Here is a 27,439-nt window from a genome sequence, read left to right as displayed (position 1 = left end):
CGCCGTTGGTCCCTGGCAACCTGTTTTCTCCCCCATAGTGTGTGTATTTAGTGAGCTCATCTGTCACCAGATGAACAAACTGGCTCCAAAGTGACTGGTAATAGAAGACAAGTCATCAAGATGAGCAGATCTAGAAAAAGAGAGGTTCTAGTATAAAAAGAAATTTAATTTTAAAGTGGGCTTCTAGGTACAGATGACAGCTTGCCCCAGTCATTTTATAAACCGAGAAAGCAAACAAAACAAGCCAACCACACATGTGTATGTGTATTTTGGGGAGGCAAAAATGAGGGTCAGGCATCAGATGTTTCTTTCTGGTATGAAATATGTGTAAAAAATTATTCAATGTTCACTACTGTTTTCATGTGAGTCTTGTTTTCCTTCCACATTTGAATTGGAAGCAAAGATATCTGAGCGTGCATTTTCGCTCCACAGTTAAGCAGCTGCGTGACCTTGCCCTTATCATGTCATACTTTGAGTCCTTAGTTTCCTAATCAATTAAAAAGAAGGACTGGATAAGATTTTTCAAAGACACTCCCCCTTCAGCTCTGAAATCATCTCACGTTGTGGCCTGATACCTTGGTCTAGGGTCCTAGCAAAATAAAATCTTTCTTTTAAAGTAGGTGTTGAAACCAGTTAAAAAGAGACAGTGTATATTATGGCCTGAATCAGTGCTTTTAAAAGATGAATGGCCATTTGACTTACCTGGGGATTTTCCTGAAGTGAAGATTCTGATTTCACAAGCCTGAGGCAGGGCCTGAGATTCTGCATCACTAACTGGCTCCCAGGAGATGTTCATGTTCCAGGTCCAAGCACCAAACCTTGATCAGCAACAATCTCGATAACTGTAGGGGTTCCCATTTTAGAGTCACACTCACCACCTAGTCCCTCTCAAACATACACACACAGTTCCCATAACCCAATGTTTTATTTTAAAGATTAAGCTTAAATAGTTTTTCCCCGAAACTAACATCAAACTAAGTCAATTTAGAAACCAAATAAATTTAGAAATAATTTCAATTATTATCTGAATATTTTAGTGCATTCAGAATTAAATAGATTTAATAGTAATTACTTTTTATATAATTTAGTGATTTTTTAAAAAACTGATTGACTGGTTTCTTGTCAATAGAATAAAAGTATGATATGTCATCTCAACTTGCCTCTTCTCCCTTCTGCAAAAAATCCCCACGGTGCCTAATTCACTCTAGTCATCATAACAATGCCAGTGGGAATAGTCACTGTATGAAAAAGCCCAGTACAGGTGCTTCGGGATTTACTTTCAGTTTCCATTAAACTTTCTTCTTTCTCTCAGTCTGATTTATGTCAGGTCCTGGACCTATGAAACTCATATTAATTTGGACAGCTGGCCCCTGCCTTTAAGCTGAGAGAGAGCTGGAAGATATTTTATTAATCACTGCCTCCTTCTTACCAAATACACACACACACACACACACACACACACACATCCCAACTTCCCCTGTAAATAATCAGCCAAAATGCAAAGGCAACATACTGCCAAGTCATTTAATGTATTGCTTCTGGGAGGAGTTTGTACATTTTTAACTTGATAATTTGCTCTATTCTCAAAGATAAAATCTTTTCTGAACACTAACAACTAACATCACCAAACTTTTCTTGTAATTACCCCAGTGACTTCATCTATAGGAGTATTTCCTAGACTCAGACACTTATTAGTAGGGATCTGCCAAGTCACTGAGTCCCCATGTTAGATTTTAATGAAGAGCTAAGAGTTTACGTCAATTCAGATTGTAGAATTATTTTATTGTTATTGTTACTATTGTTGTCGTCGTTGTTGTCTTTATGGTGGGGCAGATCCCAGAGATTCTGATGGAGCGTGAGAGGAGGACTGGACACTTTTAGTAGACAGAAGGTGTGAAGATAAAGATGACCTAGGGAACTTATCTAAAATGCAGTTCGGTTCTATTCTTCCATCTCAAGCCTTTCATCTCTGGCATTCTGATTCATTAGATCTGAGTGCAATCTCCAAAACTGAAATTTTAACAAGCATCCTATGTGATTCTGATGCAAATGAGATCATACTTTGATAGTGATTTCATTACTCCAAAATACCTTTGCTCTTGAATCATTTAATATGAAAGTCAACATCTGAAAACATGTCTGTTTAGAGTTAGCAGAGGCTCCTTGTTTTGTAGACCGCGGCTATCCACATCAAACTCTTCACTCAGGAGTGTCCCTTCTGTTCTGAACATAAAAGGTATTTTGAATCACACATCTTGATCACTCAAGCTTGTTAAATGCCTCCTTCACACTTTCTAGAACTGATGTAACTTTCATGTTAGCATTTGCCACAGCTTAAATTCCTCTGGAGGCTTTGCTATTATTTTTTAACTGAAAAAGGACAAAAAAGCAAATGCACTTCAACAAGGGCATATACATTCTGCCTACTTAAAATTCCTGGGGTGAGTGAAATGGTTTCTGAACATGGTATACATTTTTTTAGACTAAAGAACACTTAAAGATCAACATGCTATATTAATGCAAGTTCAAACCACTCTGATGAAATGTAATGCTGTAGAAAGAAAAACACACAATGATCAAACTGAATTCCTCGAACTAATTATAAAACTGTGTAACTAAACATACCTTCATATAGCTCTTTACAGGGCAATTAAAAATAATTATAAATAAAATGTTATTAAAAATTGTCCTCCTCTAGAGATTCCGATGTGAGTGAAAGGTTTGAGTAGAGAGAACAAAAGTTGAATTTTGGAGCTTAATGGAGCCTCTGAGAGCAGGAATGAGGAGACCTGGATCCTAGCACCAGCTAAGCCTGTGACTCAGTAACTAAAGGCAAGTAATACCTCCTTTCTAGAGTTACTTTCTTCGCCAATTTGACTTCTTATGAATGAGATTGTTCAATTTGGTGGTTTCCAGCATGAAAACCACTTTCTGGAACCAGAGGTAGCTTCAATATTTGAAAAATACTTATCAAAAAAACCCAAAACAAAGTAATATATCACACACCTACACATGCACACACACAGAGTGTGTACTCAAAATAAGAATGAACGGGAATATAAAATGACATATTTTTCATCTTGATCAGAATTAAAGTTACTTAGTGGGACAATATTGAGCATGTTCTACAACAGAAAATTTGTTGATGACTTCTTGAAAATTTATGAATTAAGAAAGTAGGCTAGGTATTTTTACTAAGCGTCACAGGTCACAGAAGTCAAAATGAAAAACAAACACAAAAACATTTCTTTCTGGTAAAAACCTGGGAACCACTAATTTAGTTACAAGCCCTGTGTTTAAGTAATTTATGTATGTATCTATGTATTTATTTGTTGTTTATTCTTCTGTAAAAATAAACATAGTTTAATATCTCAGTTATAATAATAGTATTATCATAAATGTGTATAAATTTTAACTTCAGTCATGAAGTTGATGGTGATAAATGTGTAGATTTTTGGAAAATGCCATAGGTAATTCTTAAATAGATTTTTTAAAAGACATGGTGTTCTGTGAATCTAAAATTTGTATGCATATTGATCTGTACAGTTCATGGGGTAAGACTTCTGATTACTCCTGGTTATACCTGCCCTCGTTCTCCAATATATATATATATATATGTATAAAACAAAGGAAAGGCAATTGCATATTGTGTGAAAGATGTTATGTTTCTCCAATGACAAAAATAAATGCAACAATGTTTTCCTATAAACTTCTCTCTTATATTTTCATTGGAAATTGAAATTTATTGGAAATATTATTCTCATCAACCAAATGTAAATTTCTCTACCTTTCAAAAGAGTCACTTATTCCAGAATAATAGAGGTTAAATTTCTTCCTTCTTAAAGAGGAGACAGATGAGAGAAAAACAACAGTTTTAAGCACAATGGTGAGATTATACACTAATGTATTAAATAGAAGTATTGCTATTAAATTTTTTTAAAAAGTAGGTAAATGAATGTAGTTAGTATTCTAAATCCAAGTGATGATAAAAAACAAACTATTCCTTCTATTCTTATTTTGAAGAAAAAAAAAATCATCTAGCACCCAAAAGCCTGTGGCAAGTTTATTTTACTTTATTGGGGAAGAAAAATGTTGCATCAAATCAAGGGAGGTTATCTATCTTCTTGGGCATCAGGCATAATACTACCGAATAAAATGTACCAGAATTATTTTCTGGCTATTTTAAAAATTTTAAGTAAATCTTTTTCATTGAAAATGAGTCCATCAATTATTCTAAATACATTAGAAACACTATGAAAAAGCTTCTCACTATTTATAGACTCCCAAGTCTTAAACGAATTTAGAAGGTTATTAAATAACACTCATTCCAGTTCTCTGATAGTCATCCGTTTCTTGCTTGAATCCATCAGGGGATGAGAAACCCACTATGTTCTGAGGTAGCTTATTCTGTTGTTGGGCAGCAATGCTGTTTCTTATGCGCTGAAACACCCCTCCTTGTTATTTGCTCCTGGTAGTGTAATTCTGAATCTTAAGAACATACAAAAACAATGGATCCTCCTTCTCCTGAAGACTATCCTTTTGACAGATAAACAAAAAATTATTAGCTCCTTCTCATATGCATGTTTAGTTTTGACTGAAGTCGTCTGCCTTCCTCTTGAAGATGCTTAAGTCTCTATCTATGCTTGTAAAGTAGCATTTAAAAATGAGAATTAAACTTATCCCCAGACATATGCGTTTTAAAAGGGTTTTGCCTTACTTGGAAACAAACTAAAAAGTCAAGTCAATAAACCAACACAGGAAAGAAGACCCTATCTTTCCTGCTTCCCCTTGCTTCTGTTTGGCCTCTACCTGGACAGGAACTTTAGATTTTCTTACTCTTTACGCCTCTAACCAGACAATATGTGAGTCTGCTGTCCACATATAACCCTCAATCAGATCTGGTGAGTGATTTCTGGCTTAACGGCACTCAAGTTCATACAAGCAAATGCCACACCAACAACAAGAACACCTTCAGGATGCTTCGAAACTATGATTTTGTTAAACCTTCTGTTTGAGTATTTTCTAGGGTGTAAAAATACCACAGAAATTTTTTTAAACTTTTTATTTTGAGATAATTTTAGTTGCACATGCAGTTGTAAGAAATAATACAGAATGATCCTACATATTCTTCACCCAATTTCCCCCAATGGTAATGCTTTGAATTACTAGGTTACGGTATCACAACCAGAAAATCGGCATTGATGCAATCCATTCATCTTATTCATATATCACCAATTTTCCATGCACTCATTTCTGTGTTTATATTTGTTACCACAGTCAAGATAGAAAACAGTTCCATCACAGGGATCTTCCGCACTACTTTTTTATAGCTATACCAACTCCCTTCTTTCTTCATCCCTGGATATAGCTACTACTAATCTGTTCTGTTTTCTCATTACAAGAATGCTATATGAATGGAACCATATAACCAAAAAAAATCTCAAAAGTATGTAATCTTTTGAGATTAGTGTTTCCATTCAGCATAAAGATCCACCCAAGTTATTTACGTAACAACAATTTATTCCTTTTTAATTGCTGAGTGGTATTCCATAGTATGGCTGTACCATGTTTTGTTTAAACATTTATCCGCTGAAGGATATGTGGGTTTTTTATTTTTTTACTATTATGAATAAATTATGAATAAAGCTGTTATGTGTATTTTTGTACAGGTTTTTATGTGAACATGAATTTTCATTCCTTTAGGATTGACCAAGACTTCAATTGCTGGGTTATATAAGTACAAGTTTAGTTTTCTTAAGAAACCACTAAACTATTTTCCAGGGTTTCTTATCAGCAATGTATACGTGACCCTCTATGCAAAACTGTTTCCATTTCCAAGGAACCCAATACACGGGCATTTAACTGTTAGCTTTTATTATTATTGCCTGTTGTTCCAACAGTCTCACAACTGGAATTACACTACACTTTTAGGATTTTTTCCTCATTTCCTCCCTGTAGTGGACAGTTTGTTGTGCTGCCCAAATTCCTGCTTCAGAACTAAGGCTTTCATTCCTCTAGCTGCTGAAAATGTTGCCTGCTAACAGGTCACAGGTATAAGCCTCTTTAAGAATTACTCTGGATGGAGTAGAGTAGACTCACCCAAGATTATACCCCAGCCTTCAAGGGAGATCATGTCCAAAACTGGTTGATATGGAGGGACAAAGATCTAGCCCTTCAGTCTCAGTTTGCGCATTTCTGAAGGGCCCATCCAGCCTCAGACCTCCTGATGTGAGTTGTTGAGGCCCCTGTTGTGACTGCATCACAGTTCAACTCCTCCCTCTGGCCAGTCTTGCTTTCTTACTTCTGGAAGTCGATCTTTAGTGTATACCCCTACAGATATACACATGTATAAATGTCTCTTTTTCTAAGGAACACAACGCAAGGCAGTTAGCACCCAGTGCGGTACAAGGAGGTAGACACTCAAGTGGAATTTGGGAGTTGCTTCACCCACCTAGTGGTAGGCATAGCCTTGGCATGCTGCAGCAGTGCAGTTGTAGGAAGTTTACTGATGGAGAACTGGGGAAGTGTGCCAGTGGATGAGAATGCTGTCCTGGTGATGCCTTTGGGCTTGATAAACTTTTTCTGCAAAGGGTCAGATAGTAAACATGTTAAATGTTGCAGGTAAGCTTTTATCACAACTACTCAACTTGGCCATTGTAGCATGGAACTAGCCATAGATTATCCATAAATGATTGAGCATGGCTGTGTAAAAATGAAACTTCGCTTACAAAAAACAGGCAGCAGGCTGGATTTGGCTTATGGTCTGTTGTTTGTCCATGCCTTTTGTTGAGGGAAAAATGGAACATCCCATAAAAATCAAAGGGGAAATTAATGTATTGTGCAACTGCTATCATGAGGAAGGAGGTGCCATCTTTTATAGCTCTCTTTGGGTTCTAGAGATAGTATATTTCATTCTTGGGACCACTGCTCTGCTTATTGACCTGATGACATGGAAGGTGGTCAGTTCTGAGTGGGTCTGGATTAAGAAAGGGTCCTTCAGCAGGTCCAGGCTACAGTTTAAGCTCCCTCAGGAAGCAGCACAAGAAACACTATAGTGAAAATAAAAAGATGCAGTATGGGATTCAGAACAAGCTCCAATAAGAGAATCAAAACTAATGCAGCCAGTTAGCGGTAGAGCTCTTTGAATCTAAGTTTGCCAGACACTTAATTTTTCTTATAGCCCTTAAAACACCTAGAATGGTATTGCATAGCACAGGAACCAAATAAAAAGATGTTCAAGTGTGCCAGTAGTTACGTGGCCTGATTAGTCAGGAAGTATTTGTTCAGAATTCAAACTGCTCTATGCCTGAACACGCATTGCCAATAAATAACTTCTTGTTTCATACATTTAAAGAACTATAGTCAGATCATTTTTTATGCACACCAAATTTTGAAATACTCAACTTTAGGTTTAAGAAGCTTCCAGATTATGGGAAGAAGTTCCATCAGGAGTCATGGTTGATTGGACATTTGACAACGGTACTAAGTAAGTAAACTCAGAGTCTGTCTGCAGTTGTATGGACATGTAACATTATACTCCTTTCCACAAGGGAAGAACTGATTCGTTTTTTTCCCTTCCCAACTAACAGAAGTGCTTTTCCATGTTTTAGTCTGATTTGCAAAAGAGCAGTCTTAAGGCTTTGATACCAAGTCAAATCAAGTTTGTGAAAAAATGCTGATTCACATCTGCGGAATGTTAAACGCTCCAGGATGAGAAGCAAGGCTGGGCAGCCAAGAGACTTATCAAGTTATCTGTGCTAGCCTCAAGCCAGGAATCTAGAGAGACACAGAGTCCAGTGGTGGGGCAGATTGCTGCTCCTGTTCCTGCTAGGATAGCAGAAGGATCTTAGCAGCTATTGAGCTGGAATTTGTGGCAGAAGGAAGTCACAGGGTAGGGGAAGTCAGCTGAAGGAGGGAAAGATGCAGACTAACAGTGCACACAGAACAACACGGCTACCTCTTACTAAGCCAGATATGCCTGTGGGCAGCAGATGACAGTCTAGTTTGCACCTAGAGTTTGTATAACACGTGAGCTCTAACCTTTAGCCTTGGATTCCTGAGTGGAAACGGATGAGATAGTGGACATCTGTTGAGAGGTTATTGTGTGCTAGGCACGGAGCTATTTTACTTACTTCTCACAAGACCTCTGTATCAGTAATCTTATTACTTGCATTTAATAGATGAGAAAATTGAGGTTTAAAAATGGTAAGAAACTTCAGATTCCAAGCTGTGTTATTCCAAAGCCCATAAACATAACCATCAGGCTTTATGGGCTGATTAAGGAAATGTAATATAGCGGGAACAGTTTTCTCCTTTGCAGGCCAGTGGAAGGGTTCAGTTTATTCAACCCATCTCTTGGCTACTAACAAGGAGGTAAATTACAGGTCATAAGTATATGACAATAGATCCCAGATTTCCTTTCATAGCCCAGATTTTCATTACTGTTCCCTTTGATTATAACAATATTTGCCAATGTCCTGAATAGTTGATATTGGACTAAAAACTTTACTGTCTAGATTTTCTCTTGCTGTGGGAAATGACACAAAATTAGAAATTTTCTCATGTACCTACAGGGCCAACGCATTCTCTGAAGATGCTGGAAACTTTATGGGACTGATTGATTAGTCCTGATTTCCTGTGGGCTGTGTAATTGTTAATCCAATGTGGACCAATGTGGACCAATGTGGTCACTAGTTATTGGGTCACAAAGTTTCTGCACATTTGAGGACAAATGATTTGCTGGATGATACAGAACTAAGATCTGATTTCTAATATGAAGGAGAGTAGACTTAATATAAAAGAAGTATGTATGAATTAATCATGTATTTGTGATATCTTCTATTATATATATATGGATTGCATCTGAGGATGATTTGGGCAAGGAGGGTTGAAATGAGGTCAGAGAAGCCTCACAAGGGAGAAAACATGTCTTGAGGAACAATATTAGTTTTCCAGATTGAGAAATGAAAGGTGGTAACTGCAAGTACCATCAGTACAACTGGTATTGGCTGGTTAAACATTCTGTAATTAAAGAAGTAGGGTAGTTGGAAGTAAGCCTGGAAAGATAGGGAACAAATAATAAAGAGCTTTATAATCTATAGGGATAAAATTATATCACACCAAAGCGTCATCAGATGTTTACAATAAGAGTTGAGGAAAAAATCGTGGATATGGTTTCATACATTTCTTTGGGTTAGTTTTCTTTATGGGATTTATTTTTTCTTCATGGGATTTATTTTTTCTTCAAATCCCAGTGGACTGTTGCCTTATTTAATTTTTAAGTTCTTATTTTTAAACTATGGTATAAGTTAACAGTAAGAAAAAAATGTCTGTGCTTTGAGACGTTTTTGAGCAGAAGGAACTACAAAAAGGTTACGAACTGTCTTTCCCTTGAGAAATTTGAAACTAAAAGAATCTTCTCCTCTGTCAGAAATGCTTTAGAGAAAGCCGACTAGAGATAGGTTAATGAACACTGTTAGTGAATGACCTTACCGGGTCCTCCAACCAAACATTTCAGTGATTCTGTGATTTTTAGAGAGTTGCAAACAAGCTTTGCGACTTCATAATAAAATTGGCAAAGCAGCTTACAGTTAGCAAGGATTAGTGGGGCTCTGTGAGCTCACGGATTAGCCTTCATTTTTTTTAATCCCCATTTTTTTTCTAATTGAAGTATAGTGGATTTATAATGTTGTGTTAATTTCTTCGGTACAGCATAGTGATTCATTTATACATATACATATTTCATTTGATATTCTTTTTCATTATAGGTCATTACAAGGTATTGAATATAGCTCCCTGTGCTATATAGTAGGACCTTGTTGTTTATCTATTTTATATATAGTACTGAGTATCTGCAAATCCCAAACTCCCAACCTATCCCTTTCCACCCACTTTCCCCTCTGGTAACCCTAAGTTTTCTGTGTCTGTGAGTCTCCCTGTTTTATGAATAACTTCATTTGTGGCCTTTTTTTTTAGATTCCACATATAAGTGATAGGCATCAGAGACTTTATGTTTTAACGTGCCTGCCCTCACAGACAGAAATGACTCTGCTCCTTAATCTTTAATAGGCTCTGCGCTGTCAATTATTTTTCCAGTCCTGGAAATACTGAAAGCTTTATTCCTCAACCAGGCCTGTTGTGGTCAAGGTCATAGGTAGTGTTACTAGCTGGCAAATATAGAATAAAGTGCAGTTAATTGACCTTGTGAGACATGATTAGGAGTATGTTCATAAAGGCACAGAATCTGTGAATGGGAAATCACCTTAGGGTCACTTAATTAAATCTCCAGCTGGATTCAGGAATCCACTCAGGGTCTCATCTGACCATATCTTAGGGAACATGAGATAAAATGGAAGGTCTTCATAGAGAATTCCTTAGGACAATCTTTGTGTTTGCTCAAATACACATCAATGTTATGTCAGGTCACCCATCAGAACCCAGAGCTTAGATACTCCCCCAAAAGGAAAATAACAGACAAAAGGGAGAAATTCTAAGAAGAAGAAAGATAGCTATTAAGAAAAAGAGGATGCATATTCAGTTACTAACCCTCAAGGACACTAATATCAAAGAGTGCCCTACATTTAGCAGAGGTGCAGGTATTCAAGAGATTAAAGATTCCAGAATCACTCAGATTTGTCCACGAATGCCCTTGTGGAAGTTCAATATAGGAGGAGCACTAATCCCTAGTTTGGGTCTCCCACTCCCTTCCAAGACCCAGGAGGGAAGAGGAGCCCTGCCATCTACACCTTTGAGAGGTTAGCATGTCTGTAAAGCAAGAGTTTTCATTCATGTGTACCCTGGAGCCACAAACCCCTTCTTCACATCTTATTACTAAAATGTATCATGAAACTGGGGGTCAGAATAGCAACCACTTGTAGAATACTCTTGAGTGAGTGTGAGAGGCTGTTAATTCCCAAGAAAGTGTTGTTTTGTAATTAACCATAATAGAAATGTACTTGGTGATAGCGATCTCGTCCCATCCTTGTTAAAAATGGCTCGAGATCTTCCCACAAAAGTCTGCGAATATGTATGAAATTTGCTGATAATGATTCCTTATAGATTCAGTTCTTTCCTTGTTCATTTTCTTCTTCCTTCCAAAGAAGCTATGGGAGCCTAGATGCCAAGAACCATTTATTTGTACTTCCTTTGATATCAGCCAATGAAAATTATATAAATTCTGATTGGATGCTACTGTGATATAGACTTTTATTTCCCACTATGGAATGATAACAAATCACATTACTAGGTTTATATAGCACTAAAATTTAAACACATAAAAATTTTTGAAGGCTTACAGCACCCCCATCCTCCAGCCTTTATCATCCAGACTGGAATTCATGTTTAGCCCATTCATAAACAGATGCCTGCACATATTTCACATTCTGGATTTTGGAAGGATCTTGGTTTTCTTACAGGTCTGAGAGAATGGTGGCTCATACAACTAAAATATGTCTTCAGACTTGCAGCAATCCATATATTTTTAAAAATTGTCTATTTTTCTTTTATTTTCTCAGATCGGGACAATATTCATCTATTACACTTCCATTTTGCTTTTACTTGTGTTGTTTGGATGGTTGAAATGCCTCCCTTGTCCCATATTCTGCCACTAAATGACCAGAATATCATCACCTAATTTTCATATTAAAATGTTTAAATAATCTGCCCATTGTGGAATAAACTGCAATGGTGGCATGATGATGGTATTCATGAGACTTTCTGTGCTGTGTATAAGATTCTTCTAGCGCTGATAAGGGGAGTTGCAAAGTCTTCCTATACTGCTCATAATGAATAAATGCCAGCTGAGGTAAAAAGAAGAAAATTGGGTTAATCTGACAGAAAGGGCATAGATCCTTGAGGAGAAAGACCAGAAATGTGGCTGGAATTCAAGGATGTCTCTAGATTCCTTGCTTTCTTCCCAGCTGACTCAGATGGAAAGTCTGTGAGCCCTAGAAGTTTTTCTAAATCTTACATTGCTAGGGCTTGAATTTAAGAAATTCTAAAAACAATGATAAAAATGAGAATTGGGAAACTATGGAATTTAACTTTGAAACTCTTCGGTGAGATGGTCATAAGCTTCTTTATCAAACGATTCATCTCCACCTTTGAAGTAAAAAATTTGCACCAGTAGTCTGAGACAGTTTTATGGTAGAATTTTCCTGATAAAGTTACATTTTTCCCCAAATAACCTTTTCTATGACATTATTTGGATATAAATTATTTTGACCTCTACAGAAACACTGCAGGCTGCAGAGTAGTGTTTGGGGGATCTGTATGGAAGAACGTGTCAAGGTAATTGTAGAGGGAAGAAGCACCACTGCCAAGCTGATTCATTAATTTCCAGACAGATTCATGGTTTGTGAATCAATAGCTGAGAACTCAGGACCTCTTGGCTAGGAATGGGAGTGGTTGCAATAGGTCCAGTGACAAGCATCTGTTATGTCTGTCAGGGAGCAGTATGGTTCAGTGTTCAGTGTTTTCATCCTTCATATATTCCTAGATTTGAAGGAAGATGCTATTTAAATTTGAGCTAGCGGAGTTTTTAACAGTTATCATGACCTTATCACTTCCTATCAATATGCTGCTATCATTGTACCAGACTGGTATAAATGTTCTAATAGTTAATTTATGTTGTACTCATATAACTACTTTCTTAACTAAATCAGTTATATATTCATTATAATTAGTGATATATCAGCTGGATTGTTTGATTGTAAGAAACAGAAACCTAACAGATAACTTATCAGTAATATGGTGGGCAGCCATTAAGGAGTCAAAGGAAAAACTGAACAATCAATACTCAAAAAGAAAAATAAAACAGAGTAGAGTCTTAGAATAACTAAGTGATTCAGCTTCATCAGGTGACCCTCTCCCCCTTACGAAGGGGTACATTTGTTGACCTTGCCTCCAAGATCACGTGCAGTGTGGTAGAGGTAACTCCCTAAGTGAAAATCAAGGTGCCTTTATCAAAAGAAAGAGGAAAAGACGCTGGCAGTCAAAAACAAATGCCTGCCACCTAAACCTATAACCGAAATTCTTAATTACCTTCAGTGAGGAGGGTTGGCATTAATCACAGTAGAACATTCACTCATTCATTCATTCAAGAACATGTGAATGACAATTTTTGCCAGATTTTGTGCTAGGCTTTGAAGTGTGAAAAAGAGAGATGTAGTCCCAGTTCTCACAGGATACACATATTTCCTTCAGAGATATAGTTTCTCTTTACTAGATACTGTGACTGGCTAGCATCCAATAAGATTTTATTAGCTGGAATCATCAAAAATGTTTCAGATAGCACTTTTATTGTCAATTAATTATAATTGGTAGGTAGCAGGATACCTCTAGAGGTTCTGGGAATAGGATTAATTTAAATAAAAATATCTTGCAGGAAAACTAATCTGACAGTAGTCTGAAGAACAAATTTGGGTAAAGTAGAGAGTGACAGAGAGAAGGCTGGGAGGCCAATTAATTACCAGAGACTTATCAACTGCTTTCCTTCTAATAGAATCCAGAAAAAATATCAAAATAAAAATAATAAAATATTAACATTTCTTTATTGAGAGCTTAAGTGATTTATGTGCATAAATTTACTCTTTCCCCAATTTTTTCTTTACAACTCTGCTAGACACATACAGATAAGGTAATTGAGATACAGAAACTGTTGTCTTAAGTTGCTTATCTAATAAGTGGAGGAGGTAGGATCAATACAGGTTAACCTACCAGCACTTTGATCCTTTACCTTTCTTTAACTATATAATTATTGATAAGTGGATAGGATTAAAAGAATATATGATGCAGAAAGACCTTAGTCAATAAACTTCACATTTTTGACTGGGACTAACTATGGAAGATCATAGATTGCTTGTCTCAATTAAAGCTGGATCTCAATAGGAAATAAACTTCTTCTAGAACCTTTGTAATACAAATATTAACAAGCATTTCATCAACCAGTTTTTTAAATAAATTTATGTGAATTAACTTTATTTTTAACAGTGGGTAACAATTACCTATGATTGGGAATCACATAAAAAAGCTCAGATCTTCTATTACATCTCCTGACTTATTCTCTAGAGAAATATGTGCCTGTGAAGTTTGAGTTTTATTTCTTACCATATCTTGTTTTGTTTGTTTTCATGTATAAGAGACAGGATTCTCCGTGCTGGTTATTTTTGCATTTAAATGCTTCATTTGAAAAAGTTTGATCTGTTTTCCTTATTTGTAAGGTTATTGTAAAGTCTATTTATCACCTTTCCTATTTCCATTTCCCATTTCCGTGCAAGTCACACTCACTTTTAAATGTGGCAGACAAGCATCTATTAAGCCACATCTCCACCTTTGTAAAAACCAAACACTTGTGGTTCCCTGAATGAAACAGAGCTTTATTTGAGACTGATTGCCTACTGTGGCATATAAGAATGAAAAATAGAATGAATGCATGGAATGTATTTATAAAATAGTGTTTTTATACATCCATAAATGAATATTATAAATAAAATGACTCCTTATCAACTCACAATGCAATAACGTGAAGGGAATATTCTAGTGATCCTGTCTTCCTAGTTTCCCCTCAACACCAGTGATAGAATAAGGAATTATGGACTCCGCACAAGACACAAAACAAATGAACAACTCCACAACCTTGACTGATACCATCAATCTTTCTCAAAAATACAAACACTATTTGACTACTTCCATAATTTGTTTTCTCTACAGAAATATAATAAAGAGAGCCAATTAATTTTCCCTAACCCATTTCAAAGTGAGGAAAGTCCTCCAACAGTGTTGAGTTTTTCTTTTTCAGTTTTTGTCAATTTATGAGTGTTAGAATTTATCTTACAGAGAGGCCATACGCAAAAGGAAAATCCATTATCTTTCAGTAGAGATGAGAAAAGACTTTATGGAGAAGGGACGTTTAATAGACTAAAAGGATGACTCATTATAAAGTAGGTGGAGCTATGGATGGGATAAGAAAATAAAATGATCTTATCTGTTGCTAATTTGATTTATGATATTAAGTTCAGTGGTTGCACCTTTACAGTTCTATCAGACTTAGCTTGGAATGTATTTGTAAGTAACCATAGTAAGAATTACACATGCCACTGTTTCACCGAAGTCTCACATTGAAATCCCACAGAATGATTCTGACCCACAGAAACCAAATATTAGCAAGGAATAGACATGTTTCTGTAAATTAATGGAGTCTAAACCAAGAACCTCAAGCCACTATATTGACAGAAACTCAGTCATTCTAACTACTTTTCTTATCTAAATAGAAGGAAATTCATGGAACTAATATTTAAGGATTTAGACTATGTAAAACAAGTCAAAAGTGGAAGATAAATGGCCTATGTCAAAGCCAGGAAAGAGACCTGAGTCCTCCAATGCACATTTTTTTTTCCTGCAATTGAAACTTCTTTCATTTTCCATTTTCAGGCTACTCTCCCAGCTAAAAACACACATATATATTTTTTTCAATGAAAGATTCTGGATTTTATTTTATTTTTTATTTTTTTGTACGAGAACAGATTTTTTAAAACATTTTTTATTGAGTTATAGTCATTTTACAATGTCGCATCAAATTCCAGTGCAGAGCACAATTTTCAAGTTATACATGAACGTACATATATTCATTGTCACATTCTTTTTCACTGTGAGCTACCACAAGATCTTGTATATATTTCCCTGTGCCATACAGTATAATTTTGTTTATCTATTCTGCATTTGCCTGTCAGTATCTACAAATTTTGAACTCCCAGTCTGTCCCTTCCCACCTCCCTCCCCCTTGGCAACCACAAGTTTGTATTCTATGTCTATGAGTCTGTTTCTGTTTTGTATTTATGTTCTTTTTTTTTTTTTTTTAATATTTTTAAGTTTGCAAATAAACCATTCTTTTTGTATGGACGAAAATAGCTTAATTCTCTCCTCTATTTCTATTTTATTCCTTGATAAGTCAGGATGTTGGCAAACTAAAGTGTGTCCAGAGAAGCATAATTAATATGGTGAACGGCCAGAAAATTATCATGTATAGAGAACAGATACAGGGACAGAAGATACTTTGTAGAAGAAAGTGTGTTGTAAGATATCTGTGACCCCTAGGTAGGCCTTGGAAAGATGGAGAGTGCTTATGCTGGTTAGTATCAGAAGATAAAGCTAGTCTAGTTATGTGCAAGCTAAAGGGTAATTTTACTTCAATATGAAGGACATATCTAAACAAATTATTTTGTTATTCTGCCTCCCATTCACTTATTAAATAATATTTGTTCAGTGCTGGGTGTGAAGATTAATAAAACAGGGACTCTGCTCTCATGAAATTTAAATTCCATTCAGAGGAAAGGGACAGAATCCCATGTGTTATGGAGGACGGTTCGTGCTATACTAGAGGTGAGAACTGAGTCATCCTGTGGCACTGTGTGGGCAGTTAGCACCTTGACTCATCTCATCTGTCCCTCTTCACAGCTTTATATTAAAGGATGCTCAGTACTTGAATAAAGGAAACAGAATAGACTTCATCAAAGAGAATAGACTTCCTTGATGTACATGTGCACTCCCTCCCTGAGAGCGGTCAAGCAATATTCAAGACATGGCCCAGTCTGAGACGCAGTTGAAGGCATTCAGTATTGGAAAAAAGTTTGAAAGAAATCATTACTAAGAGTCTTACAGCTGTATGTTTTGTGGGCCTGTGCCTAAAATAGGAAAATGGAGATGCATTCTTCACTTTTTTTCTGTCTCAGCCTCAACAAATATAGTTCTCTATGGAGAGCTCAGGAGGTCATCTACTCATAAGAGCTTTTCATACCATTAAAATCATGGTAACTGTTTGAATGCCGAGAAGGTAATATAAAGATCATTAATTATTGATTAAGTCTAATTATCATGTCTTCTTATTAATATTGAGAACATTTTCTCCCTGTAATGTAATGCCTTTATGAAAATCAGATTGGCAACAAAAGCAGCCAAGTAGTCCCCTAACATTGATTATATCTGTGAAAGCTGCTCTGTGAAATATGTTCTTCTTAAAATTCAGAATCCCAGACAGGGGAAGGTTAGAATAATGAGGCCATTAAACTGACTTATGCTGACAATGATCAATTAAGATATATTATAGCAATATAGACCTTCCGGAAACCTGCTTCATTGGGAAGTCTGCTTGTAGGACACAGTTCTTCATCTTAAATAAACGTCTTGTCTGTGTTTATGGATGTCATCTTGTAGGTTTAGATGATACACCAAAGTTATATCCAAATTCCATCGCAAGGAAAAGAAGGGGCGGGGGAGGAGAGAGAAAGAGAGAACCTCCAAAATGTACTATTCCTTGCAGGGAAATTCCATTTATTTGTGATTTATTTGTACACAAAATGCAGTATTATGATGGATGTTTACAAAAAAGGAGCATTTGGACCAAAATTTAGAGGTTTGGGGAGTGATACAGTTTTAAGAGTTTTGAATAAAGTAGTCCTAGCAGGCAAATAATTTGAAGTAAAAACTACTTTTTTTTATGTGACTATTCCAGTTTATATAGCATTTTAACAGCAAGTTTAATCTCTCTCATTAATCTTCAAAACAATCCTATGAAGTCTTGAAAAAGATATCTTTATAAAGGAGGAAATAAGGCTCGGAAACGTGACATAATCTGCCTAAAGGTATGTCATTAGAAAATGTCAGATCTAGAATTAAAGTCCAAGCCTTCTGGCTCCAATTTTTATGTTCTTCATTACCCTATACTGATGAGGATATCATCTTGGAAATTATATGTAAAGTCGGCAAATTATGGTTAGAAAAATGACTCCATCCGACAACATTTGTTTGCTACTATTACTGCATTCAGAGGGCTACAAAAGATAATCTGAATACATTTTTGAGTATTATAGACAAAAAATTCCTTTTCTAAGGACGATGTGAGCTTAAAGAAGGTGGGAAAATGATAAATGCCTATGAGGGAAATTATAAGAGAATCGCATGTATTATGCTCAATTTCCTTTTCTATTTAATAAATTTCTGTTCCTTTTTCTTTTTCTGAATATAAAAGTAGCTAGAAGTATGAAAGAAATTGTGCATAATCCAACTATCTACAGGAAACCACTATTGACATTTTGGCTTTTTTCCTCCTATTCTTCTCCTGTGCATCTTTACATAGTTGATGTCATGTCAGAGTTACATGTTATATCTTTATTTGCTCACGTACTATGGTCATAATCATTTTCCATGTCACTAGAAATCTTTGTAAATAATATTTTACTTACATGCATAATATTCCACTTAATGGATAAACAATTTCACTTCAGCACTTTCCTAATTTTTGATGGTTTTCAACTTGTCACTCTTTTAGGTAACACTATAATGAAAATTTCAAAAGAAGAATACCATTCCCTATATTGTATTGTTATGTTATATAAACAGATCATGGTTTATATGACATATATGATTTGCATTATATATTTATATCAATATATAATATAGTATTTATATGACTTCTAGAAATAGAAATGGTTAACATGAGTAGAGATTATGGAGATACTAGTGATAACTCTAATTAGGTGATAAATCATGATAGACAGATGGAGAAAGGAAGAAAGAAGGAAAGAAATAAAGAGAGAAAAAAGAAAAAGAAGGGAAGAAGGAAGGAAGGAAAAAGACTGATAGCTCATGGTGGTTTAAGCAAGGAAGCATGAAGAGGGCATTCTAAAACGATATATAGAAACGGGAGGGAACATATTTTCGTGGAGGTTGAGGGGCATTTTTTTTTGTAAAGCAAGAGAACTGTTAGGAATGGACAACATTTTGGGCACATATTTAATATTTAGAGATATTAGCAAGAGGCAGTTGAAGTCCTCTTTAGATATTTGATTGGTAGGGGAGTTTTAGGAAACCTGATGTGTTAGGGCCCAAACCGGAGATAGAAACCACACCAGTAATTCGACAGAGAAGATTTAATGTAAATAATTTTAATTAGGAATAAGATTGCCAACTAATGAAAGAGTAAAAGAAGAATTCAAAGGTGGGAGAGAAGTGGCAACAGCCAGAAGCTGCTGCTATGTCACCTCTGCAGCCGGGGAACAGAGGAACGAGGGAGGAGGGGTCCCGTAGATCTGAAAATGAGACTTTCGGGGAGAGGGCTCTGCTCCCCGCGCTGCTGGTGCATCTGAGCTCAGGGGAGGTGCCTCAGCCCTCCAAGAAGGGGATGCTGCTGCTGTGGGAACAAATCCCACCATCATGGGGACAGAGCTTTGCAGAGATGCTACTCACAGGAACCACAGGCCCACAGAGATCCCTCAAGAAAACAGACAAACATGAGCAAGTCCTGTCTTTGGCTTCAACCTTCGGCTTCCCTCTAGCGCCCTCTATTGACAGCGTCTGTCAGGGAAAAGCTGCCCAAGCCGAAGTCTACAGTGTCAGGTGCAGCATCCCAGAGTACAGAAGGGTGGGCTTGGAGCTGAAAAATAGCCAAATAATTGGCATAGCTCCTATGTTCTGACATGGACTGAATAAACGGATCACTGCAGGAAATACTTCTATTTAGGATGAGCCACTTAGAGCCGAGATCCTCTCCCTCCTTCTTGGATTGTGGAAATGGAAAAATCTCAATTCTGACGAAATTCCATGCTTATAAAGAAAATTACACTGAGAACCAGTGTGCATGGGTCAGAATGTCTCCTCTGCCTCTGGATTATCTGTGGTGACCCTGAGCAAATTATTTACATTGCTTAGGCTCAGTTTACTCTCTAATAACATGAAACTATGTTTTCTAAAACTTCATTTTATGAAGGTTTTGTGAGGGCCAAAATAAGATAATCTTCTGAAAGCATTTTGTCTGTCACCAGATCATTGGTTTCCTTTCAAAATCCAGATAGTTTCTAAGTAGGACAGGGTGAATTTCTACATTTCTTAAATCTACTTTGTGTCTATTCTTATGATAACTGCCTAGGTTTATGTATATATTAAATACACCTTTTCCAGTGAACTTTAATCCCTGACTTTAATTTCTTTTCTCTTCAGTGTGTATTTCAAACATTGATGGACTTTATGGACTAATCCTGTACAGTATTGCTTGAAACGTATCACTTTCTTGCCTGCCCATTGTTCAGTGACATTAGTCTACACTGTCCACATTGTGGTCACATGCTATTTAAGCAACATCTCATTACATCTTTACCCCCACCCGCATTTTCTAAAGTCTATCTCCATAACATATGTTTGTAAAATTGAAAATAAGCATAACTTCCTTTGAACTTCTAAAACAGAACAGTTTATTCTGTGTAAACACACTGCACACGCGTGCTCGTTAGAGAATCTTTTTATACAGTAGCACATTATTTATTTATTTAAAATATTCTTCTTGTGAGATTGTATGCTTTTTGATATTAGAGGTCATTTTTGTATCCATACTTCTTACAGTGTCTTGCAGGTCAGACTCACATAATAAATACTTGTTGCATAAAATATTTGCAGAAGATTTGGCAGAACTTTATGTTCAATTTGATATAAGGTGCAAAGGGGACAAAGCAACCAAAGATGACTCATGTTTGTGAGCCTGGGAGTGATGGGGACTTTTATGTAATACAGAAACTTGGAATGAATGATGTTTTAGAGGAAGGTTATGAATTCCATTTGTCAACATGTTTAGGTTTGGCTGTTAGGAGAAAGCTTAGTGGAAGTGTTTTATTCAATTAAGAGACTGTTTTGAGAGATGTGGCAAAAAGAAAATAAGCAGTGTTAGAGTTATACCTGAGAGGTTGAAATTGAAACAAGTGGCTGTGGTTCCTGAGGGAGGAAGAGCAGGAAGGCCTAGGAGAGAGTCGTTCACCTAATAAAACATATTGAGCACATACCATGTGCAAGGAGCCATTGGTGACTTCAGTAGATAAGGTTCCTAACTGTTGTATAGCTTAAAGATTCACTGCTGTAAATTGGTAGAAGCAAAACATAAAACAGGAATGGTCAGGTGGGGAAAAAATATTCATAGCCACTCACTCAACAAATGTTTCTGGAGCGCCATTCATAAACTAGTTGTTGGGTTCTTTTCTTCAGGATATAGCAACAAACAAATCAGAGAGCCTCGGAGACACTGCAGCTTGGATCTAAAACCCTAGGGGACCAGCAGATAAGGGTGTTGAGATGGTTAGTGGCAGAGTCAGTTTCAGCCAGAGGTCTCCTTCAATTGTGTCTGAGCCTGGGAAGTTTCTTTTATCTGTCCTGGCTTTTTTATGAACAATAATTTAGGTTCTCTAGCTTCAAATATAGCTGACCTACCCCTCAGCTCTTGAGAGAGAGTGTGGACACTATCTAGAAGAGTGCTTCTAGCCTAACAAGGACGGTGCCCTAGATCCAGGCGGGGACTCCTATCTTGATGAAGCCCAAGGGTCTTACATTCTCTTCTCAGTAGATCTTTTTCACATCTCAGGGCATCAGACCACAGGACTCATCTTGAGCAGTTGTTCGGGCATGGTTTGGTTATATTTGCCCCCATTATTAAGTTTTCTGTTGCTAGAGCCTAGTTAAAAAGAAAGACATTTGGGTAAACCAACGTTCTGTTCAAAAGCTACTTCCTTAGAAATATCTTTGTATCAAAAGAGCAGCTATCTATCACTCTCTATCCCTCAATCCTTCTTTATTTTTCTCTAGAGCTCATGTTACTACCTGACATTGTCTTCTATACCTGTTCTTTATATGTATTTATGGTTTGTCCAGCTATTTGAATGTAAGTGTTATGAAGATGAAGACTTAAGTTATTTTATTATTACTGTATTTCCTGCCCCCAAAACAACGCCTGACACATAATAGGTATTTAATAAATACTTGCTTAATTACTATATTGAATGAAAGACTGGACATTTGTTGTTGAAGCTCTCTACTAGAACATCATTTTCATTATTTCCTTATACAAATTTGATGCTGAGGATTTTCCTTCACAGGTTTGTCTAAGCCTTTTATATAGGAAGAAGTCCCAGAACTTTGCATGTCTCTACAGCTGGACATGGGGACCAAACACCTAAGGTGGTGTTTGGGAGAAGAGATAGTTTATCTCAGGGATCCAGACACAGGGAAACAAAGTAAGAGTGTAGTTGTCTAAGTCAGCGGTCTTGAACTAAGAAGGGGCTCTTTCACTAGGGGTGGGACATGTGAACCTGCAGACAGGTTGGCTTGAGTGTGAGTCTCTTTAGCACTGGTCCAAAGCTCTTTACAATGCTTTCTACTAAAGGCTGGATTGTTACCTAAGTTTGGACAGAACTAATCCTGTCGTGGAAGGTAAAGTGGCACCCCATGGGGAGAGAGGCCATCGAACTATGCAGAAGCGAAGAAGGACACTTTAAGTTTCTCCGTAGCTGTGGCTGCAGAAAAGCCAAATAACCAGTCAGCTCACCAAGGGATTCAAATTAGTGGTTACCTGAGGGGTTACAAGGACTTATTTGCTTGACCAAAGTGACCATAAACCTCAGTCAAAATTATCAGTTGGTGAAAGCTTTTAAAACATCGTATAATGAACGGTCATATGTATGACCAAGGACGATGAAAGTATTTGTTTTTTGAAGTTCCAGTGATCATTTCTTCTCGGTGTTTAGCATTTACCATCCAGTGAGCAACAAATACTTTTTAAGCAGAAATAGAGTTGAAATCTAAAGCTCATTAAATCCGTTTGTGAGTATCTGATGTCTCCCTAATTAAAGTCTAACTCTACTTCTCAGTAAATACTTCATGGAGAAACGATGAGGTGAAGCCCCAAATTACTAATGTTTGAATAGGAATACTAAATATACTCTGGCATGTATCCAAAGTATCATTCAGTGCCGGTACTAAAACTGAATTAGTCTGGATCACGTGGTCAGAAATGTCTTTAATGCTAGAGAGGGTCCCAGAATAGGGTGCTACCCTCACTGGTGACGGTGAGCTTCTATGTCCTTGGCTGTCTTCTTTTCCTCTAATTCAAGAAGAATAGGTTTTTGTTTTGTCTTGTTTAAGTCTGGCCAAGATTGCCTCCAAGGTGTTTTTCAGTCTCAAATTTCTTGCACCTTCAACCTGTGCTCTTTGGACTTCCCGGTTCCTCTGAGCCACCAGCATGGGGACTGTGGGGAGGGTTCTGGTCAGACAGGCATTTCAGCCAGAGCAATTCAATTTTTGCCTCTTTTATACACTAGGATTTTCAGTATATTTTCATTTGAAGAAAGTGTTTTGTGTATAAAAGCAATGCATTTTGGGGATAAAAGGGACACAGTGGGACTGGGTACATGCCAATGAACTGCCAGGAAAAGGAATGGTTTTTGTTAATTATTAGTCTTTGAACTTGATTTTTGTGATTCTGATGGTCTCTGACTACATTAACATGTGTTTAGCTCTATTTACCTCTATTACATGATTCATATTCAAATATGGTTTGTTGTATTAATCAATTACCAATGTATGAAATCAGGACAGGAATTCATGTTTGGAGGAAAAGCATACTGATAAATACCTTCCATGAAAACAGCAATGTTCTGAAGAAAGGAATATTGATGTGTCTGAGGCTGCTCCTTAAGTGGGATAATTAACATAACTCTGGAATTAGCTATGCATGGTAGACCTTGATATCTGACAGCAAAACAACCAAAGTCACTCCTAGGAATACATTAACTATGTTTAAAAAACATATTATGGAGACTAATTAATTTAGTGGTAAAGTTTGCTTCTTCATTCTGACACAGTACATTTAATTATTAAATGAGAATGCAAGGAGAATGGTATTTAAAGAGGGGAGTTAATGGGGTGACGGAAATTGAGAGTCCAGAATAATCACAACCTGAGCCAAATAAGGTAAATCTTTTGAGTAACTTACATTTTAGCAACTATATGATGAAACACCTTTTAAACACAGAAATATTTAACTTGGCATTAATTCTTAATCTCAAGTTCTGTGCCTTTGAGAGAATATAATTATAATATGAGATACATATTTGGGGAATTACCAAGCAATGGCAGCAGTGATTGGGACCTCTGACTTAAGAGGGACATTGAAAAGTCATTGAGTTACATGCCAGGAGATTGGGGTTTTCAGCTAAGCTTTACCATACATTACAGACCATGGACAATTAATATCTACTCTCTGGTGTTTCCATAGTTTGAGCAAATTGAATCAGTGATTTCTAAAACTCTTCCTAGCTATATAATTACATGACTTAAAATAAAATAGAAAGCTCAGACTCACAACACACGTTATTCCAAAGAATATATTTATGATAAAACCTAGTTAAGAAAAAGAAATTTGATTTTATAGCAATCTCTGTGTGGAGGAAAAACAATTTGAAAGCTAGAAGATAGAAGCAGTGATTGTCAGAGGTATTAATAAATTTTTAAAAATCTCTGAAAAGGTCATATCTGGCAATCAAGAGGAAAATGGACACTGCTTCTCTCAAATGATTTTTGTTCGAGAAGACAGTGGTCTTTTGCTCCTCATCCCTCTGTCTATTGACTCCAATAGAGAGGAGTTTGGTGGAGTTTAAGTTCCACCAAATTTGAATTTGATTTTAAAAGTTATAAGAAAACTCCACTATTGATAAACACTCCCTTCCCTAAATTACTATCATGTGTAATAGTTCATCGCTTGACACACGAATCATTCACATACCTTAACTGCAAATAACAGACCTCGTTCTACTCATTTTAGCAGGAAGAGATTTATTGGGAACCCATTAAGTAGGACAAGGAGACTTGTGTGGGTCAAGGACCAGCTGAAATGCTAATTATCTAGGAGCAAATGCCCAGGAAACACATACACAAAGGGAACACCAAAGGAATGTGGTGACAACATACCACTTCTACCATTGACGTTTATAGCTGATCGTGCTCAGAGCTCTTGGAAAGCCACCAAGAGGAAACAAATCCGCTGCCTCCACACTTCTCAGCAGATCTGTTGTGCCCACATGTGACTGTCTGTGAAGGCTGAATGATTTAACTGTGAGGTGCACAATCTTCCAGTGTCATTTGCTTTTTACCCATCTGTCAGATGAGGATAGTGAAAACTTTAAAGTTACTAAGTGAGGGAGCAGAAAGAAGCAGCATAGATTTCTTGAGTCTCTGGTTAAAGGAAAGCCACCAAATAAGAGAGCTGCCTGACAAAGAACGTAAGTATCTGATGAAACAAGTAAAGAACAGATCCTTGAAGCTAACACAACATTGTAAATCAACTATGCTTCAATTAAAAAACCGTGTCAATTCATGGAGTTAATTTATAAATTAATTTATAGATTATCTGTTAAAAAAGCTAATGCAAATTCCTGTAATTAATACATGGGGGGGGGGAGAAATAACATTATTCATGAATATACATGTAACTCAGAAAAATAGTTTGATTAATTTCTAGTCATCTATTCTGTCACTGGTCACAATACAGTCCTTAATGTTCACAGGTAGCTTCCTTCCTATGGTTCTCTTCCTTGTCCCTTTGTTCTCAGTTAGCACTATGTTTACCTAGAAGGGTATTTTACCTAGGGAGATTTCCTAAACCTTTATTTTGAGGTTTGAACTCATGGTCCCCAATTATTTGGAGCTGCTATCATCTTTATCTCTGAACATAGACGAAATAAGGAGGTCCTCCAGGGGGTCCTTTGTGTTTCAAATTCCTTCCTGCCTGCATCGTGTAGCACCAACATTTCCCCCTTTTGATGACCAGGATTAATTGTATTAGCAGCAGTTTTTCTTTTTCTTTCTTTCTGTCTTTCTTCCCTCCCTTCCTTCCTTTTTTTGCCTGTGCATTCAATGATGAGTGAGGCCTGAAATAATCATTGTCTACTTGTCTATGTCACCTTGGAATTAATTGAAATCATTATTGTTGACCCTAATGAAAAAAATCTTCTTTGTGTGTTAAGATCTCTAAGCTAGCCCACAATCAAGGAGAAAAAAAATTAATGAACACCACCTCCATTTCAACACTCCAGTTTCTGTACCTATATTTTCTGGCCATGGGAGGCACAGCCAGAAAACATGGTGGTCACTAGTTCAATGAGTGAACCACATTCTGAAAGGAAGCACCTTAACTTTGCTTGGTGATGTCTTCCAGCTGGTGCTCTAATTGTGTCGTCAGTGGCCAGTTCCACATTCTCTAACGCCAGATGCTTCTGTATGATTGGATACATGGTAAGATAGCCATTCTCATGAGCATAAGCTTATTGTATTACTTCCCATAAGTGTGTTCAGAAGCAATGCTATGGGTGTTCTCGTAATAGTGAGCTCATAAAGTCCACAGTGTTGCCATTGGAAACACGGAGGGTAGGAAGGGAAAAAGCAAATACCAGTATCTATTTCAGTGAGGACAAATCACTGCCCCTCTCATGATGGAAGTAGTCCAACACGTCCAACTTCACACCAGCAGCTTGCTAGCCCTCCTAGCTGCTGTTAAATCCCCGTTGTGGATTTAAAGGTTTTCTCTGATTCCGGCAGACTGGACAGTCAGTATTGTCCTCACCTTTGTGAGGTGAAGTCCGTGTTGTTGAGCTCGTGTTTAACTTCTTTCCCTGACTCCATATCCACTTTGTTCAGGAGGTCTTCTAACAAACACTGGCATAAACAGAGAAAGGGACTAAGTGTAACCACAACACTATCATCACATCTTTGTAATCCTATTCACATGAGACACAAATATTCTGACCTTTGTCTTATAACTCTTCTCCAATCTTCTCTGCCAATAATCTTCCGATTTTATTTCTTCCATGTGTCTGGCTATTGGTTCAAAATATTAACCATGGCCAGTGAATCAGTAGATCTGAGCCTCTAACCATGTAATTGAATTTACTGGAGTTTATTTAACCATTTATCTACTGAAGGGCATCTGTGTTGTTTCCATGTTTTGGCTATTTCAAATAAAGCTGCTGTGAACCTTTGTGTACAAGTTTTTGTGTGAATCTGTTTTCATTTATCTGGGTAAACGTCCAAGAATTCAATTATTGGGGTTGTTTTGATAATTGTAAGTTGTATATTTATATATTTTTGAAAGAAACTGCCAAACTGTTTTCTAGAGTGACTGTAACATTTTCTATTCCCACCAGCAGGGTATGAATAATCCAGTTTTTCCACATTCTCAGCAGCATTTGGTGTTGTCACTGTTTTTCATTTCAGCCTTTCTGATAGACGTGTGGTGATATGTCGAACATTTTTCATAAGCTCATTTGACATCCTTCCATTTGCTTACACAGCTTCTTTGGTGATATGTCTTTTCACGTCTTTCGCCCAGTTTCTAACAGGGCTTATTACTATTATAAAATGTTGAGTTATGAGAATATCTTACATGTTTTATATACTATTCCTTGTCAGATATATATTTGGCAAATATTTTTTTTCCACTCCATAGGGTGTCTTTTTATCCTCTTCACACAGTCTTTTCACAGAGCAAGAGTATTTTTTTTAATTTTAATGAGGTCTAATTTATTAACTTTTCCTTTTATGGTTTGTGATTTTGGTGTCAAGTCTAAGAACTCTCTTT

General features: G+C 36.7%; 1 long non-coding RNA gene across 1 annotated transcript in view; it reads right to left on the bottom strand.

Moving 5' to 3' along the window:
• Positions 1 to 6,442: 6,442 nt before the first annotated feature.
• LOC135318910 (uncharacterized) overlaps positions 6,443 to 27,439 on the bottom strand; it is a 33,511-nt gene continuing 12,514 nt past the window's right edge. Inside the window, exon 3 of the long non-coding RNA XR_010377354.1 lies at positions 6,443 to 6,582. This is a non-coding gene — a long non-coding RNA (uncharacterized LOC135318910). The remainder of the gene's footprint in view (positions 6,583 to 27,439) is intronic.

This window comes from Camelus dromedarius, chromosome 2 (assembly GCF_036321535.1).
Source record: "Camelus dromedarius isolate mCamDro1 chromosome 2, mCamDro1.pat, whole genome shotgun sequence".
NCBI classification, from domain to species: Eukaryota; Metazoa; Chordata; class Mammalia; order Artiodactyla; family Camelidae; genus Camelus; species Camelus dromedarius.
Note: the sequence above shows the minus strand (reverse complement) of the source record. Positions and strands in the feature narration are given on the sequence as shown.